This window comes from Eublepharis macularius, chromosome 4 (assembly GCF_028583425.1).
Source record: "Eublepharis macularius isolate TG4126 chromosome 4, MPM_Emac_v1.0, whole genome shotgun sequence".
Lineage (NCBI taxonomy): Eukaryota > Metazoa > Chordata > Lepidosauria > Squamata > Eublepharidae > Eublepharis > Eublepharis macularius.
Window position 1 is genome coordinate 187454343 of NC_072793.1, and position 18794 is coordinate 187473136.

Sequence of the window (18794 nt, forward strand, 5' to 3'; positions counted from 1 at the left end):
ATAAATAAATAAATAAATAAATGCAATAATGGAATGTGACGGGAGCCAAGTTTAGGAAAGTGATCGTCCATTATAATCAAAGCGGGCACTGGGTCGATCATAAATAAGATGAAAAGGAGCCAAGATAAACCCCTGTCTAACCCTTCAACAGGGAGGAATCTCATGCTAGTTAAAGAATATAATTGATGAATAAGAAAAAGTAATCTTTTATCCATCAAAGATTGACTCAGTTTATTCTGTAGAAGGTTTTTGGGGATAGAATAGAAATAACCTTTTCAATCGAAGAAAGCAGAAAACAGTTTCTTCCCACCAGTACTCTACTTTTCTTCACCAGTTGGACAAGAACAACACAATGGTCAAGTGTCTATCAATCAGGGCAGAAACTAATGTCTTACAAACCCAAAACTTTTTGTTCATTCAGCCAAGAAGACAGCTTGTCCAACGGGTATCTGGTGTAAAGTTCACCCACAACTGACAAGAGATTTATTGGACAATGATCCAGAGGAGTTAGCCATGTTAATCTGTAATAGCAACAGGGCCTTTTTTCAGCTGGAACGCGGTGGAATGGAGTTCCGGAATCTCTTGAAAATGGTCACATGGCCAGTGGCCCCACCCCCTGATCTCCAGACAGAGGGGAGTTGAGATTGCCCTCCACACCACTCCAGCGGCAGGGAGGGCAATCTAAACTCCCCTCTGTCTGGAGATCAGGGGGCGGAGCCACCAGCCATGTGACCATTTTTGCAGAGGGTGATTTAAAATTTTAAAAACTCCCCCCTTGTTCCAGCTGACCCAAAGTGACATCATTGTGTGGTCCTGAGTTCCACCACCTCTTTTCCCAGAAAAAAAGCTCTGAGTAACAAAATAGTAAAAAGTCCAGTAGCATCTTTAAGACTAACCAACTTTATTGTAGCATAAGCTTTCAAGAGCCACCGCTCTCTTTGTCAGATGCATCTGTCGAAGAGAGCTGTGGCTCTCAAAAGCTTAGGCTACAATAAAGTTGGTTGGTCTTAAAGGTGTTATTGGACAATAGTTCCCAGAAATTTGAGGATCACCTTTTTAAAAAATTGGAACTATTGTGGCCTTAGTATACATTTCAATAAGACTGAAGAAGGTCTATGGATAATTCAGATTGGAGACCCTCAGGCCCCAGGGTCTCCCCTACCTTTAGTTGGCTGATTAAATATTTAATTTCACTGGACACGGGAGGCTGTTCGAGGTGATCATAAGGAACAGAATATTTATATAGATGGTAGTATGACAGAATGGTCAGTGTTGGGGGGGTGGCTTTGAGCTAAAAAAGAATCCTATATTCCAGATGAAACACGCATTTTGCTTAACCAAAATATAATTTATTTGTAAATACAAATGCATAATGGTTGCAGAGTATTGATAAGCATGTGGATTTCATAATAGGTTCATCAAGGTTGGAGATTTCATATTACGTATAGAATCTTAAATGTTTATTCACAGAGTCAGTCACAAAGAAATAATTGATTGAATGAATGGCTTTGATGTCTAACTCTCACGTAACTATTAATCTTATAAAAGTAATGCCAAGAATTTTAGGTGGGTAGTCATGTTGGTTGGTATTAGAACAAAAAAAATTAAGTCCAGAAGCACCTTTTAAAAAGACAAAATTTTCTTCAGTATAAGCATCTATGAATCAAAACTCACTTCATCAGATGCAAATGAGAATGAAGACCCATCCGCCATGACATCTTATTCAGAAGGTGGGAGAGATGTTGCAAAGAAGGAGTAACGATGCAGAGGCACATCACAAAATGATCATCTCGATCAGAGATGGAGAATTGTGCTTAGAGATTGGAAACTACTTGAGGTGGTTTAAACCTGAAATGCATCACCCCTCCCCTCCCAGGACTGGAAACAGGTAAAATATTATAAAATGCAAAACAGAAAAATGAAAACAAGCCATTCATGTATCCATTAGCAGGACAATGCTTGGTCTTCATGAATTTCAGGGGTCTCGGTGAATAGTTATACATCTTCTATAGACTTTTCTCACCCGCTATCAGTAAGTTCAACTGACTGCAATCCATCAGGCAGCTGTTATTCATCTTCAGACAGCGACTCGATACCAGCTCTTTCCCTCTGAGGGGAATCACTTCTCAGACAGGGTCAATGTATTGGTCCGGCTACCGCAGGATGAGCTGGATTTTCACCTCCATTTTCTTGGTTGAGAGGAGGAACAAAAGCTTCCAGCTAACATCTGCCTTGACAATACAAATCTCTACATTCGGATTTACATGCTTAAAGCCGAGCCTTCTCAGCCCTGGGAAGAAACGTAACGAATAGCAGATATCCAGGTGCTCTTGAGCCTCGACAAGCATTATCTGCCCTGATCCTGTTCCAACTCCAGTTCTCCACTAGTGAGTCAGAGGAAGCCAAGCCCTGCATCACATTAACAGCACTGAAAAGAAGGGAGGATCTTCCTAAGAGACTGAGAAAAATAAAAACCGCCAAATGCATTTGAGGTGTTCCATGCTCTCCAATGCCATCAGCTGAGCAACACTGAGGGGACAGAGCTGTGAGTGCTCTTGTCCAAGCAGGAGACACCTATTCCTTTTTTACACAATGAGAATCTGAACGAGCAATTACAAAGCTCTTGATGGCCTTTGTCCGGCATACCTATGGGACTGCCTTCCTCCCTATGTCCCTCCACGGCAGCTTCGTTCTTCCAAATAGAGATGGGCACAAACAGCAATACGAACAAAAAAAAAGGCCACCAACAGCCCAATCTGCTGTTCGCGAACAAGATGTTCATGAGGCCCCCATTCTAAACGAACAGGTGGTCGTTGCAAGCCTCGTTCGTTGCTGTTCATCAAGCCAGACAGTCTGGCACCTGCAATCAATTCCCTTGGCAACTTAGGCAGGGATTGTCTGAACTCTGTCAATCGCTTGTATTTTGATCTCCTTTACCTCTTCGCTGCTTGTGGCGGCCATGTTTGGAGAACTTTGCATGTCCCGTCCGCCTCCGTTTTTGGTTGTGCTGGAGGGGAAAAAAGCTTTTAAAGATGAGGGAGCGGGCTCGGCTGATTTTATCCTACCTCTCCCAGTCTTCCACATTACTTGAGGATGCAGGTGGTGCCTTGAAGCTTCAAAACACTGGCAATTGGGGAGGGGGGAGAACAGAGCTTGCCCTTCAGGCATCCAACATTATTGGGTCGGGGCCCCACCCCCGTGTGAACCTTTTGATGGATAGTTAGGCTGTTTTTGCGAGAGGAGCTCTTCCTACACTCCAAGTATTTATATGGCCTTTCCCTAGTGTGAACCCTTTGATGGTTAGTTAGTTTATTATTGTGAGAGAAGCTCTTCCCTCACTCCAAACATTTATACGGCCTTTCCCGTGTGAACCCTTTGATGTCTAGTTAGGTTCTCGTTCTGAGAGAAACTCTTCCCACACTCCAAGCATTTATATGGCTTCTCCCCTGTGTGAACCTTGCAATGTCTTTTTAGGTGGCTGTTCAGAGAGAAGCTCTTCCCACACTCCAAGCATTCATATGGTCGCTCCCCTGTGTGAACCTTTTGATGGTTAGTTAGGCTATTATAGTGAGAGAAGCTCTTCCCACACTCCAAGCATTTATATGGCCTTTCCCCTGTGTGAACCCTTTGATGGCTAGTTAGGTTTTCATTCTGAGAGAAACTCTTCCCACACTCCAAGCATTTATATGGCTTCTCCCCTGTGTGAACCTTGCAATGTCTTTTTAGGTGGCTGTTCAGAGAGAAGCTCTTCCCACACTCCAAGCATTTATATGGCCCCTCCCCTGTGTGAATTTTTTGATGGTTAGTTAGTTTATTATTGCGAGAGAAGCTCTTCCCACATTCCAAGCATTTATATGGCTTCGTCCCTGTGTGAACTTTTTGATGCTTAGTTAGATTATTATTGTGAGAGAAGCTCTTCCCACATTCCAAGCATTTATATGGCTTCTCTCCTGTGTGAAGCTTTTGATGGCTAGTTAGGCCACTATTGTGGGAGAAGCTCTTTCCACACTCCAAGCATTTATATGGCTTCTCCCCTGTGTGAATCTTTTGATGAATAGTTAGGTGATTACTCTGTGAGAAGCTCTTCCCACAATCCACACATGTATATGGCTTCTCCCCTGTGTGAATCCTGTGATGTCTAGTTAGGGCACTATTCCCAGAGAAGCTTTTCCCACACTCCAGGCATTTATAAGACTTTTCCCCTGTGTGCATCCTCTGATGTTTAGCTAGGGTGCTATTATGAAAGAAGTTCTTGCCACACTCTAAGCATTTATATGGCTTCCCCCTTGTGTGAACCTTTTGATGGGTGATTAGGTGACTACTCCGAGAGAGACTCTTCCCACACTCCAAGCATTTATACGGCCTCTCCCCTGTGTGAACCTTTTGATGAATAGTTAGGTGATTACTCTGAGAGAAGCTCTTCCCACAATCTACACACGTATACGGCTTCTCCCCTGTGTGAATCCTGTGATGTCTCGTTAGGGCGCTATTCCCAGAGAAGCTTTTCCCACACTCCAGGCATTTATAAGGCTTTTCCCCTGTGTGCATCCTCTGATGTTTAGCTAGGGTGCCATTATGAAAGAAGGTCTTTCCACACTCCAAGCATTTATAAGTTTTCCAGCATTTTGTAATGTTCTGGTGTTTTTTCACTCTGAGTTTGCAGCTCAACCCTTTCACAATCACGGTACTTGTAAGCCTTGTCTTTCTCTTTTGTATTTCATCACGGGCTGGAACCTCAGGCATCTTCCTGCTCTGATGGGCAACTAATTGCTTCCTCTGCTTCTGTTTTGCTTTCATTTTGCTTCTCCACTCCCTCTTGAGTACCACTTGAACCCTAGATGTCGCTTCCACCTGCAGATCTTCATCTCTTTCCCCAATCACCCTTCCTGGTTCCTTCTCAATCACCATATCCCTCACATCTGCAGATGAAAAAGAGAGACAGAAGTCAAATAAAAAGGAAAAAAATGCCCGTTAGCAGGTACAGTCAGTACAGAATGCTAATTTTTGCAGCAAGAGTTGAAGGTCTGGAAAAACCTTAGCAATCTCTAACCATGTGCCAGGATATCTTGGTAAAGGTTGAAGAGGTCACCACAACATGAGGGAAGGGAATTCTTTGGTTTTGCAGCAGAACACCTAATGTGTTTTCTAATGATAATTTAGGAAGCACATGGAGACAGAACAGGAAATGAAATACTTTTTTTAAAAAATCCTTGAATTATATTGAAATAGTTTTAAATGGGTAATTGTGTTGGTCTGCAGAACAGCAGGATTTGAGTCCAGTGGCAACTTAGAGACCAAAAAGATTTTCAGAATGTAAGCTTTTGAGAGTCAGAGCTCACTTCCTCAGACACCATTCATTCATTCATTCATTCATTCATTCATTCATTCATTCATTCATTCATTCATTCATTCATTCATTCATTCATTCATTCATTCATTCATTCATTATGGCATTAGGGTGTAAAAGTACAATGCAACTTGATTTGAGCAGAAATTAGCATCTGTAGTGAGATAAAAGCCCAGAGTCTATTCAGCTCAGCGGTAGAGGGAGGAGTCCATTGTTCTGAATTTGTGAATTAACCCTGTGTCAGCAATCTCACACTGTATTCTCCCGTTGAAGTTTCTCTGTTCAAGGGCAGCCACTTTTAGGTCAGCGACGGCATGTCCTAGAAGATTAAAATGTTCTCCCAGTGGTTTTGGAGTGCTGTGATTTCTAACATCAGTTTTATATCCATTTATTCTTTTGCATACAGACCGACCTGTTTGTTCAATGTAGAGAGCAGAGGCATTGCAAACATTTGCTAGCATATATAACATTGGAAGATGACGAAGTGAATGGACCTGAAATGGTACAACTGGTGTGGTAAGGTCCACTGATTGTCCTGTTGGAATAAATACGGGGACAGATTTGGCATCTTGGTTTATTGCAGGCTCTGGTCCCAGAGTCCGTGTCAGTGTTGGAAAGTTTATTGCTGTAACTGAGAAGTTGTTTAAGATTAGGGGGTTGTCTGTGGGAAGAAAAGGTTTGCCTCTCAATGCGTTGAACTGGTTTGAGCTGAGAGCTGTTATGTGACCTCCAGTGATGTTCTATTGTCGTTTCATCTGGGCCTGTCTGGTAGCACGGTATCTTTCTTGGTATCCTTCCAGTTTTGTCAATCTGTTTCCTTACTACATCAGGTGGGTATTGTAATTCCAAAAATGTCTGTTGCTGATCCTGCAGGTGAGAAACTCTGTCAGAGGGATAGGAACAGAAGTGGCTAAACATCCATTATGTATTTGTACCGTGAAATGTACTTCCTGTACATCTAATTCATGGTCAGGCGGATGGTTCGGGAGGAAGTTGCTGAAGGTCTAGTGAAATCCCACCGGTGCTTCTTTCCCATGTGTCCAGACGATGAAAATGTCACCAATAAAACTCAAGTGCGGGAGGGGTGTTAGCAGGTGGGAGCTGAGGAAGCGCTGCTCCAAGTCAGCCATAAAAATGCCGACAGATTGCCGTGCCATGAGACTGCCCATTGCTATGCCGTGGATTTGAAGGTTCATCTTTGTGGGAGATGTTGATATATGGAGACTCAACATAAATGGTTGCCAAAAGGGAGTGTTATCTGGGAGACTGTCAACTGACTGTACTTTTCTCAGGAAGTCTGTGATGTCTCGCATGTAACTGGGGGGCATTGATGGGATAGGGTTTGACAATGGAGTCCATGTACACAGGCCCCCCCCCCCAAGAGTGATGGTCCCTTTGCTGGAGAAAAGAGGACATCTTGGCTTGCCAGGCAGAAGACAGAAAGCATCTGGTTGAGGTTCCTGTGGTCTGTCCATACAGATTTCTTCTCCTGTGTGTGGATAATTCCTTCAAATTCTGTTCCGTTCTCTGTGGTATTTTTGAGTGGGGTATTGGAGAGTTGTCTTTCAGCCTCTTGGAGGCAGTCAATCTTCAATCTTCAATCATGACTGATTATTTCTGAGGCTGCTGATAGCATTTTTTTTAATCTTGTGGGTGAGGCTGCGTTGTGGAAGATCATGTTTCGTGATCAAATCAGTTTGTGCTCTGCAGCAAAAGCATTTTATGTAGAGATCCAATGTGGCATTGTGACTGTTGGGCGGGGGGACTATGTGGAGTCTTGCTTCCTGTAGCAATGGGTGGGTGGCAATTGGTGGGCAGTGTGTTGTCTGTTAAGAGGCAGAAGAGGTGGCAGATGGTCAGCAATAGATCCGGTGTTATTGCTTTGTGAAGATACTGCTTGTCCACCCATGGTCTGTTCTGAGGCTCGATGGAAGTATTCCTTCAGAAGGAGGCTGCGAAAAAGGCCTCCAGGTCACCACAGAACTGTTCCATCTGTGCAGATTTTGTGGTGAAGAAGGACAGTCAGCCTTTGTGAAAGAACAGGTTCCTCTGGTGGGCTCAGAGTGCGCTGCGAAAGGCTGACAATATTGTTGAAGGAGTTCTTCCTATTGCCTGCAGCATGCATGAGGCTAGGCAGTTTCTTGCCTGGAAAAGGGAGCTTAGACTCTCAAAAACTTACACTCTGAAAATCTTAAGAATCATAGGGTTGTAAGGGACCTCTAGGGTCATCTAGTCCAACCCCCAGCATAACGCAGGAAATTGTTGGCCTCTAAGGTGCCACTGGACTCAAATCCTGCTCTATTTGAATTTTTTTTTTCTTTATAGAAAAGGGTGGAGAATGGAAACACGTTAGAAAACTAATGCCCTCCTTGGCTGTTGCCAGGCTATCACACAGTATTGACAGCCTCCCAGCCCTGGTTGCGGGGGAGGGCAGGGTCCTTTCGAGTGGTCATCTGTCATTTCCAGCAGCTGAGCTGGAACATCAAAACTGAGTCTGGGGGAGGTAAGGAGGAAAAGCTGGCCACAGGTGGTTAGATACAGGTAGCTTAGCTGCTCGGTGAAGAGAGAAAGGTAAGCCGAAAATAAGGAGTTTATCAGGAGGAAAAGAAGGAATAGTGTTAGGTAAGGAGATACAGGCTGATTCCGCACACGTTGGATAATGCACTTTCAATGCACTTCATCAATCGTTTGAGGTGGATTTTTTGTTCTGCACACAAAAAACTTGGTTCCAAATGATCTATAAAGAGGATTGGAAGTGCATTATCCAACGTGTGTGGAATCACTCATAGTGGTAAGTGAGATGACCCCCAGAATTCCTTACTAGTTCAACTTTGGGGTGCATGGTTTGGACTCAGGAATTGGGGGAAAAGTAAGATTTTTGCTGATATGGCATAATCAGGCGAAGTCGGTTCCCCAGGGCAAACCTCGGATCCGATCCAGAGAACCGGACATACCTGGGCCACATTACCTGCTTGTAGCAGGTAGCTGGGGGAGCAAGCAACAAGGAGGCAGCTGCACCAATGGAGCGGAAGCAAAGATCCTCACCCCTGCAGGTTGGTGGGGCAGGGACAGAGGCATTGGGCAGAGCGGATCCCCGTCCCGTTCTGAGTTCCAAAAGAGTCCTTCAAGCAGCTGCCTCCACCAGCTGCCTTTTAAACTCCGGACTTGACAAGGGAGTCTCACATTCTAGATTGGGTTTCTCTGCTTCTCCACTGGGATCCACAGATATGTCAACTGATCCAGAGGAATTAGCCATGTTAGTCTGTAGCAGCAAAATGGTAAAGAGTTCAGTAGCACCTTTAAGACTAACCAACTTTACTGTAGCAGAAGCTTTCGAGAGCCACAGCTCTCTTCGTCAGATGCATCTGATGAAGGGAGCTGTGGTTCTCAAAAACTTATGATAAAATAAGGTTGGTTAAAGGTGCTACTGGACTCTTTAACAGATATGACAATGGTTCCCTTCCTATAGTTTGGTTCTGTTGGGCTTTGTTGGTTGAGCTTGCAAGGGAGTTTCAATGCTGAACCAAAGAATCCCAAAGCAAGAGGGGTGGGGCCAGCAGCAGCCTTTAAAAGCCTTGGAAATATTTCTCCCATGAGAAATAACGAAGAGGGGCTGGGGGCAGCTTCTTCAGGGGCCCAAAGACTGATCCCAGGGTCCAACCCTCCTGGATTTTTTTTTGGGGGGGTGGGGGTCTTTATGGGACAGTCAGGAGTAGGTTCCTGGCAAATTGGGGTGGAGTCTGGATATTTTTCCCTATTGGGAACACTGACTGTATAAAACCAGGGTTTTCTAACCCAAATCAGAGAATCTGATCTGGGTTTCAGTAATACTGAAGTTTTTGTATATTCCTGAAACCCAAGATACAACCAAATTTGGGAGGGGGGGTACACACTCCTAGTTCAGCCCTGAAGAAATGGATTCCTGTGCAACGGGGCCTTAGTTTTCTACTTAGAGGCTGCCAGGGAGAGGGAAGAAGGGGAAGCTGACGATGAAAGAGGGCAGATAAAGGCAAGCTGGCCCGAAAAGTGGGAAGGAGAGAAGGAATGAGGAAAGGGGGGGGCGGGGGGGCTGCAGAGCTTTCAGGAAAGGGAAATAAGTTGTGGGAGAGAAGAAAACAAGATGCCCCCAACTTCTTGCCATTATCTGCCTGTAAAAATCATAAATGTGGTAGCTACTAAGAGAGAAATGCTACCCAGAAGGAACCACCTTTGTGGTTACGACGAAAAGCAAAAGGACGACATGCAACTCAGTAAACACTTAATGCTTTGATAAACACTGCTGCTACATAACGGTTAAGTGGCTGGGATGCAAACTAACACTCTGCTAGTTTAACACCCAGTGTTGCCATGGGCTCAGCAGCTGGTCTTGGTAAGCCACTCCTCTCAGCCCCACGCCCCAGCTGTATTCTGGGAATAATAATAACACTGGCGTTGTTCACAGCTCCGAGAGGCCATTAATCTATTCAGAAAGATGGTATATAAGCACACCATCCTATTATATAAAAGGCAAGCTGTATTTCTGACGACTCTTATCCTGGTGCAACTCCAGAGGGTGCCGCCGTGGCGGGAAGCACAGGCCAGGTGGTAGTCCCTCCCTCCTGTCCCCCTGCCTTCACCCGGTGGCAATTGTGGTCAGGAGGATGTGACAACATCCAACTGCCCCTCCCCAGCTTCACCCAGCTGTGATCGGGGTGCGGAGCAGGTGGCAATGCCCATTCCCCCTTCACCCAGCCAGGATCAGGTGCAGAGCAGGCAGCAATGCCCACTCCTACTTCACCTGGCTGGGATCAGGAGAGGTGACAGCCTAAAGGAGACCCCTCCAAACAATAAGCTCTCCTATATAGGTGGACAACTGACAACTGGAGGACAAGAGGGTTAAAGACCTCAACTCATAATTTTGAAAAAAGTAATTTATGTGTGAAGTAAAATCTTAAAGTGACAAGTACTCTAATAAATATACTAATAAGTATCAACTCTTACTATATACATAAATACCCAATATAACAAACTATTCCTATCCGACTATATAATTGAGTAAGCGTGTTTCAGACAACTCACTTTATACCCTGGTGCACCACCAGAGGGCGCTGCTGCAGAGGGAAGCCCATGCAAGGCACCATGTCCCTCCAGAAAATGTGCCGTGGCAGGAAGGCCAGGCCAGGATTGGGAGGGGAACAGGTGGCAATACCAGCCCCCTGCTTTCACCAAGCTGGTATTAGGAGCGGAATCGGTAGCAATATTCACCCCCACCTTAACCCAGCTAATATTAGGAGCGGAGCAGGTGGCAACGCCTGTCCAATGCCTTAACCCAGCTGATATTAGGAGCGGAGCAGGTGGCAATACCCACCCCCACCTTAACCCAGCTAGTATTAGGAGCGGAGCAGGTGGTAATGCCCACCCTCGCCTTAAACCAGCTGGTATTAGGAGGGGAGCAGGAGGCAATGCCCATCCAATGCCTTATCCCACTTGATATTAGGAGTGGAGCAGGTGGTAATGTCCACCCCCACCTTAAACCAGGTGGTATTGGGATTGGGGCAGGTAGCAATACCCACCCCCTTCAGCCATCTGGTTTCAGGAGCGGAGTAGGTGACAATGCCCACCCCCCATCTTCATCCAGCTGGTATTAGAAGCACAGCAGGTGGCAATGCCCACCCCCCTTCAGCCAGTTGGGATCAGGAGTGGAGCGGGTGGCAATACCCTCCCCCACCTTACCCAGCTGGTATTAGGAGTGTGGCAGGTGGCAATGCCTGGTCCCCTTCAGCCATTTGGGACCAGAAGCAGAGCAGGTGGCAATGTCCGCCCCATCCCCGCCTTCAACCAGCTGGTACTAGGAGCGGAGCAGGTGGAAATGCCCAACCTCAGCCTTAACCAGCTGGTAGTAGAAGCAGAGCAGGTGGCAATGCCCACTTCCTGCAATTCCGACCCCCTGCCTTAACCCAGCTAATATTAGAAGCGGAGCAGGAGGTAATGTCCACCCCCACCTTAAACCAGGTGGTATTGGGATTGGGGCAGGTAGCAATACCCGCCCCCTTCAGCCATCTGGGTTCAGGAGCGGAGCATGTGACAATTCCCCCCCCCCCATCATCATCCAGCTGGTGTTAGGAGCACAGCAGGTGGCAATGACCAACCTCAGCCTTAACCCTGCAAATATTAGGAGCAGAGAAGGTGGCAATGCCCACCCCCGCCTTTACTCAGCTGGTATTAGGAGCGGAGTAGGTGCCAATGCCCATCCAATGCCTTAACCCATCTGATATTAGGAGCAGAGCAGGTGGTAATGGCCACCCCCCCCCATAACTCAGCTGGTATTAGGAGCAGGGCAGGTGGCAATGCCCATTCGCCCTTCAGCCATCTGGGATCAGGAGCAGAGCAGGTGGCAATGCGCGCCCTCTGCCTTCACCCAGGTGGTATTAGGAGTGGAGAAGGTGGCAATGGCCACCCCTCTTCAGCCAGCTGGGATCAGGAACGAAGAAGGTGGCAGTGCCTGCCCCCTGCCTTACCCATCTGGTATTAGAAGCAGAGCAGGTGGCAATGCCCACTGCATTAACCCAGTTGGGAGTAGGAGTGGAGCAGGTGTCAATGCCCGCCTCGCACCTTCACCTGGCTGGGATCAGGCACAGATCAGGAGGTAATGCCCTTCTTCCCTTCACCCAGCCGGGATCAGGAGTGGAGCAGGTGGCAATACTCACTCCCTTCAACCTACCGGAATAAGGCACTGAGCAGGCAGCCATACCCACCCCCCTTCACCCATCTGTAATCAGGCATGGAGCAGGAGGCAATGCTTGTTTTCCCTTCACCCAGCTGGGATCAGGAGCGGAGCAGGTCGCAATGCCCGGCCCCCCTTTACCCAGCCTGTGTCAGGCGTGAAGCAGGTAGCAAAGCCCACCCCCCCTTCACATGGCTGAGATCACGTGTGGAGCAGGTGGCAAAGCTCACTCCCTCCTTCACCAGCCAGGATCAGTGACAGAGGAGGAGGGAATGCCTGCCTATCCACCCTCTCCTTTCTACAGCCTGTTGTGTTTTTCCCCACAATGGGCTTTGTTGCTAGTGTACAATAAATGCTCAAAGATATAACAGGTAAGTATCACATCCACTGTGTTACAATTACATCACAGCCACCAGTAGACATACTCCCTTCCCCGTTTAGAATTAAAGACCCAACTTCTTTCTCATTTTCTTTTGTAGGCGCAGCATGAGAGACAACACAAAGAAGACATCCAAGGAAGTGAATATTCACAGAGACAAATGTTCTAAGTCAGTACTGTTTTCGTGTTCTTCCAGAGCGCCGGAGAGGCGCTGCCATTCAACTTGACACAGAACCAGCTGCTAATTCCAAGCGTTTCATCCAGAGGACTTCTTCAGGGGCAACTCGAGGCTCACCAAATAATTCACCATCAAAGAATCACTCTTTCACAAAGTCCATAGGCAACTTCATTGGCCACCCCCCTTCACCCAGCAGTGATCTGGCACGGAGCAGGAGGCAACGCCCACCCTACCCTTCACCTGGCCAAAATCAGACGTAGAGCAGGAGGCAATCCCCCCCTCCACCAAGCCAGGATCAGGCGCAGAGCAGTAGACAATGCACTCCTCCCTTCGCCTTCACCCAGCCAGGATAAGGATTAGAACAGGCAGCAGTGCCCCCCACTTCACCCGGCCGGGAACAGGTGTGGAGGAGGAGGCAATGTCCACCACTTTCTAGAGCCTGTTATATTTTCCCCTGAACAAGCTTTGTTCCTACTCTTATATAAAAGGCAAACCGTATTCCAGACGACTCACCTTTTATCCTGGTGCGCCTCCAGGGGGTGCCGCCAAGGTGGGAAGCCCAGACAAGGCAGCCTATTCCTCCAGAGAGCATACCATGGCAGGAAGTCAAGGCGAGGCGGCCCATCCCTCCCTCCCAACCCCCACCTTCACCTGGCCAGGATTGGAGCGGGGAGGAGGTGGCAATTCCCTCCCCCCCCATTTTCATTCAGCCAGGATTGGGGCAAGGAGGAGGCAGCAATGCCCTCATGCCTCCTCCCACCTTCACCCAGCTGGGATTGGTAGTGGAGCAAGCGGCAATGCCAGCCCCCTTTCACCCAGCTGGAATCAGGCATGGAGCAGTCGGCAATTCCCCCCCCCTTCATCTGGCCGACATCAGGAGCAACAAAATACTAGGTGGTGAAGCCACAACCAGGAAACAATGAACACATCATTAAAATTAATTTCTGTAAAACCATTTATCCATTAATAAAGTGACTAAGTGCTACTGAAGTGCAAACAAATAATTCAAAAGACAATTTCAGACAAATTCAAGAATACAACTACTGATAAATAGGCAACAATAAATATCGTTCAACTGGTAATGCCATGCAATAAATATTTTACAATAACTACTATACAAAAATATACTCTCCAATGATGACCACAATGTTCCATCATACTTCCGACAGGAACACTGTACCAGTCCATTTAAATCGTCCTTGACTCCGCTGGAGAATGTAGCTCCAGGCAGAAATCCTAACAAAAGGTAAATACTATGCAATGAGAGACCACATTAATTTTTCAGTAACGCTTATTCTTCTTTCTCTTTCTTTTTCAGGTGGAGAAGAATTCACAAGGGACGAAAAGAAGAATGCCCTGACTGCCCAACCAGGGGCCGGCTGAAACCACACAATTTTCGTCCACAAACTTCCTCAGGGGCACAAACACCGTCCACCACAATGATATCACCATTAGTAAAAGTCAACTTCTCATCCCGTAAGGCAACACATTACATGATCAGGCTGTGTGCCCGGCCCCCCTTGACCCGGCCGGGATCAGGGGCGGAGCAGGAGGCAACTCCCGGCCCCCCTTCACTAGCCTGGGACACCTGCCCCCCTCACCTGGCCAGGATCAGGCACAGAGCAGACAGCAATGCCACCCCCCCCTTTCTTCAACCGGCAGGGATCACGTATGGAGGAGGAAGCAATGCCTGCCTGCCCTTTCCAGAGCCGGTTGGTTTTTTCCTACAATGGGCTTTCTTGCTAGTTTATAGTAACTGGAAATAGGAAGGGGGTGGAAGTTCTAGGACATAATCCCAGAACCTTCCTAGTTGGGGTTTGGCCTCTATTGACGAAACGCTGTTTCTGCCCGTTTGTCCGTGCCAGGCACGCCTCATCGGCAAAGAGGGCGGGGCATCTAGCTGACCGATTCTGGATCGCTGTGGGTGTAGCAGTGCCGGAAATGTAGGGAATCACAACATCCTTGCCAGGTTATCATCTCAGGCACATCCCTGCTCTCTTTTCAAAGTCAGCAAAGCCTCAGTTGCGAGAAGCCAGAAGGCAGCATAGACAGGGAGGGTGGGAAACATCCTCTCTTGTCCAACAGCCACTTCCCTGGGCTGTGAGAGCCAGAAGGGCTGCAGAGATCGGAGTCTCTGGCCAGGATCTAAGAGACGCAGCTTTGAACACCCAGGACGCGCCCATGGATGCTTCTAGGGTGGCCCTGGGCCAGTCACAGCCTCTCAGCAAGACCTACCTCACAGGGCTGTTCTGAGGATAAAACGGAAGAGAACTGTAGAAGCAGCTTTGGGTCCCCTCTGGGGAGAAAGAGGGGACATAAGTGAAGTATATCCTTCTGCTACTTGCAATGGAAGAGGCAGGTCCCGCTCTGCGGCAGGCGTTAACTCGGCAAAAACACGTCAGCCCAGCAAGCTACGGAGTGGGCGTGTGCCGTAAGCAGGTCAGACCTGGAGGAACCTGCTAGCCACGGTGACTGAAGGGAACCTGCCTGTTCAAAGGCTCTAAAGTCCTGAATTCCAGCACCAGGAGGCAGCATCTCAAGCAGGCCTCAGCCTCCGTGCCCAGCTGGTTAATCATCCAGGGCACTTGGCTGGCCACCGTGTGCGGAACTGGAGGCTGGAACAGACGGACCGCTGGACGGACTCTGCAAGGCTCTCCCTTCATTCTTTAAAAATGGAAAATTGCAGGGTCTGGGGGGAGTCGATTGTTCAGAGATGTAAACGCAGTAAGTGGAATCCCCCATTGTGTTTTCCTAGAAAAACAAAGGGAGGAGCGTTCCTGTTTGGGGCAGGTGGGTGGCAGGAAGAAGGCTAAAGTTCATACTTCAGAGATATTCCCTGAAATGCAGAGGAGGGAGGAGCAAACTGAGTCCAACTGCCCACCACATCCGTCTTGGGACCCTTAAATACTCGGAGAGTACATGACGCCCGAGGATAAAGCGTCTATTAGCCTTGCCCATGTCTGGCTTCGTTCCCACTGCTCTCAGCTGGGTCAGGAACCAAAGAAATGTTACCAAAAGAAGCACTTCTGCCTCAAAATCCTCCCTCATCACTTGGAACCGGGCGGCAGCGTCTGCTGCCTGGCTTCTCCTCCCCTGCATCCCACCTTCCTTCCTCCCCAACGTTGGGAGGAAACGGGAAGCTCACAGTAAGGACCCCTCCTTTCTCCTGCCGTCAGCCTCAAGGGCACAGCCAAGGGGCTTTGGGGGAGCCACAAGGTGTAAAAAAAGGGAAGACTTTGGAGAAGGGAGCAAGAGCTTCAGGGATTTGCCAACATGCGTCTAAGTGGATATCTTCCACCTCTCCTGCTCAAAGCCCTCTCCATCAACAGATTTCTCTTTCATTTTCAGAAGCTGTAGGATCCCCAAAGTATGAGGGCTCCGTTCTTTCCTCTGTGGCCAACGAACGGGGGTCCGAAATCAGAGGGCCAAACTAAAGTGCCACCCGGTATTCTCTTCGGTGTTCAGGAGAAAAGGGAAAAGATCCTTACCCAGAGAGGCCACGGTCTCGTAATTTTCCTGCATCACTTCCCAGTAGAGTTTTCTTTGGCCTGGATCTAGCAGAGCCCATTCCTCCTCCGAGAAGATCACGGCTACCTCTTCAAAGGACACAGGGGAGCTCTGAAAGAAGAAAATATGGCCCACTTGATCATCTATTCTTGTTGCTGAGCATTTGAGAAAGAAGAATCCTTTCAGCCAGCCTTTTGATTAAATGAATGCCATACAGCAAACCGATGGCAAGAAAAATCGCTTCCCACCCGAACATCTGACAAGGACAATATACTAAAATTCTCCAAGAAAAACAGAACATTGCACTGAACTGGGCTTCTGTTGGTCAAGTCCAATTAAACAAGCCTAGAAATTGTGTTTCCACAGCAAGTTTCCTCTTCCAATATTTTTGCCTGAAGATGTGGTCTGTGTTACTGGACAGTTTGCCTCCAGCTCAGTCAACGTAAACTGGCCGAATTCACAGCAGGTTTTCAGTCCGGCGACAGGTTAGAGACCCACAAGATCTCCAGGGTGTGAGCTCTCAAGAGTCAGAGCTCCCTTCCCCCCAGCCACAAGGGAGCTGTCATTTATTGGCTAGAATCACCTCCAACACCCTTACTGGGAAATAGTAAAAAGTCCAGCAGCATCTTTAAGACAAACCAACTTTACTGAGGCATAAGCTTGCGAGAACCACAGCACTCTTCGTCAGATGCAGCATAACCTTTCTGGAACCACAGCTCTCTTTGTCAGGAACATCTGATGATGCACCTGAAGCTTTCGAGGGACACAGCTCTCTTCGTCAGGCGCCTCTGACGATGCATCTGACGAAGAGAGCTGTGGCTCTCGCAAGCTTATGCCTCAGTAAAGTTGGTTCGTCTTAAAAGTGCTGCTGTACTTTTTATCCTTTTGCAACTGGGAAAGGCCACCTAGGAGAGGGCGGTCCCGCAGAGCTCTCTCGGCACCGCCCGCCCTCCCGCCTCCCGTTCACACGTGTCTCCCGCCCCCTCCCCTCTTCCGGCCCAGCCTGGGTCCACCAGCCCCCCACTCACCTTCCCCGCGGAGGGGCCGAGGCCCCAGGCTCCCTCCATGCGGGGCGGCCGAGGCAGAGGGGCGGCCCCGCAGACCTCCATGGCCCCCGCCCGCCACCTCCCTCCCTCCCCGGGACCGCCGGGCCGACTGCGGGAGGCTCGCACGGCCTCCTGGGAACTGTAGTCCCCCGCGAGAGCCGGAGCCCAGGCGGGGGGCAAAGCCGGGGGGGGGGGCGTCCCTGGGCTCTTCGGTCCCGGGCGGGGCAGCGGCCGACGCTGAAGAGACTCTGAGCGGCGGGGCAGGGGAGGAAGCCTTTCCGGCGCGGTTTCCCGGCTTCTTACTGCCCTTTGAGCGCCCCGCGAACTACACTTCCCAGACGCCTTTGCGAGCCCCTTCGCCTCAGCTGAGGGTGGGCGACAGAGCGCTTTTCCTAGAGGGCGGGAAAGCTCGTCCCTGGCGCTTTGGTCCTCCCTTCGAGAACTACAATTCCCGGAAGGCCTTGCGAGGAAAAGCCGCTGCGCTTGGCCTCGCTGCTGCTCGCAAAACCTCCTGGGGATTGTCGTTCCCTAAACGAGAAGACCCACTCGGGGGAACAAGGCCGAAGCGCTGCGGGAGAGAAGGTTCCTCGGCTCTTGTGTCCCTGGGTGGGTCCGCTTCCTATGAAGGCCCGCTGCCGGAGAGGCAGAAGAAGAAACCTTTTCTGCCCACATCTTCATGATTATAGTGAAGAGTCCAGTAGCACCTTTAAGGCTAACCAACGTTCTTGTAGCATAAGCTTTTGAGAGCCACATCTGACGAAGAGAGCTGTGGCTCTCAAAAGCTTATATTACAAGAAATTTGGTTAGTCTTAAAGGTGCTACTGGACTCTCCCAAATACGGAAGAGAGGGAAGGGGGCTGGCTGGAGACAGATGCTTCCAGTCTGCGGCTTCTTTACGTACCTTTTTAATGGGTTTAATGCTACCCCCTTGATTCGATTCCTATTATTAACGTTTTGGACTTGCTGTTCCTTTTGTGTTACTGAACACCATTTAGATAGTTTCAGGTGGGTAGCCGCGGTAGCAGAAGAGCAAGATTCCAGCCCAGGTGCCCCTCAGGGACCCACTAGATTCCCAAGATGGGAGCCTTGGAGAGTCAAAGGTGCCTGAGAAAGGGCTCGTGCCTTGCAAATCTAGTGGCTCTCTAAGGTGCTGTTGGATCCAAATCTTGCTCTTTCTGTCATTTACTGCCTGACCCTTTAACGGGAGATGCTCCAGGTTTGAACCTGGGACCTTCCGCGTGCCCCGTAGATGCCCTGCCACTGAGCCCCTCCTGTTTCCCAAAGAGCGAGAGGTGTTTATCCAAGACTCCAAGGAAATGGGGGCTCCACCAGAGACTTCCTTGGACGTGCAGAAGGACCTCTGAGGGTCTAAGAAATGGGATCCCATTGAATCCCCCCCCCCCGAGAGACAGATGCGTCCCACTCTTGAGTTTTCCTCTTGGGGTGGGAGATTCCCCTTATTGGTCTGGCCATCCCCCCTGAGCGGAACTCTGTTCTCTTTACGTCCAATCTACTTGAAGTCACCCCAGAGAGATTCTCTCTCTCTCCTTTCTTTAATATTCTTCCTTGATAGACCAAAGATGGCCTCTTTGTCTCCCTCTTGCCCCGAGGACCTTGAGGGAAGAGGAAGTCTT

General features: G+C 48.7%; 1 protein-coding gene and 1 pseudogene across 2 annotated transcripts in view; both read right to left on the minus strand.

Annotated features, from left to right (window-relative positions):
• Nucleotides 1–18794, minus strand: part of LOC129328463 (zinc finger protein 420-like) — a 262738-nt gene that overhangs the window by 89839 nt on the left and 154105 nt on the right. The gene's annotated exons all lie outside the window — the stretch shown is intronic.
• LOC129328461 (zinc finger protein 883-like) lies at nt 1385–17226 on the minus strand (annotated as a pseudogene).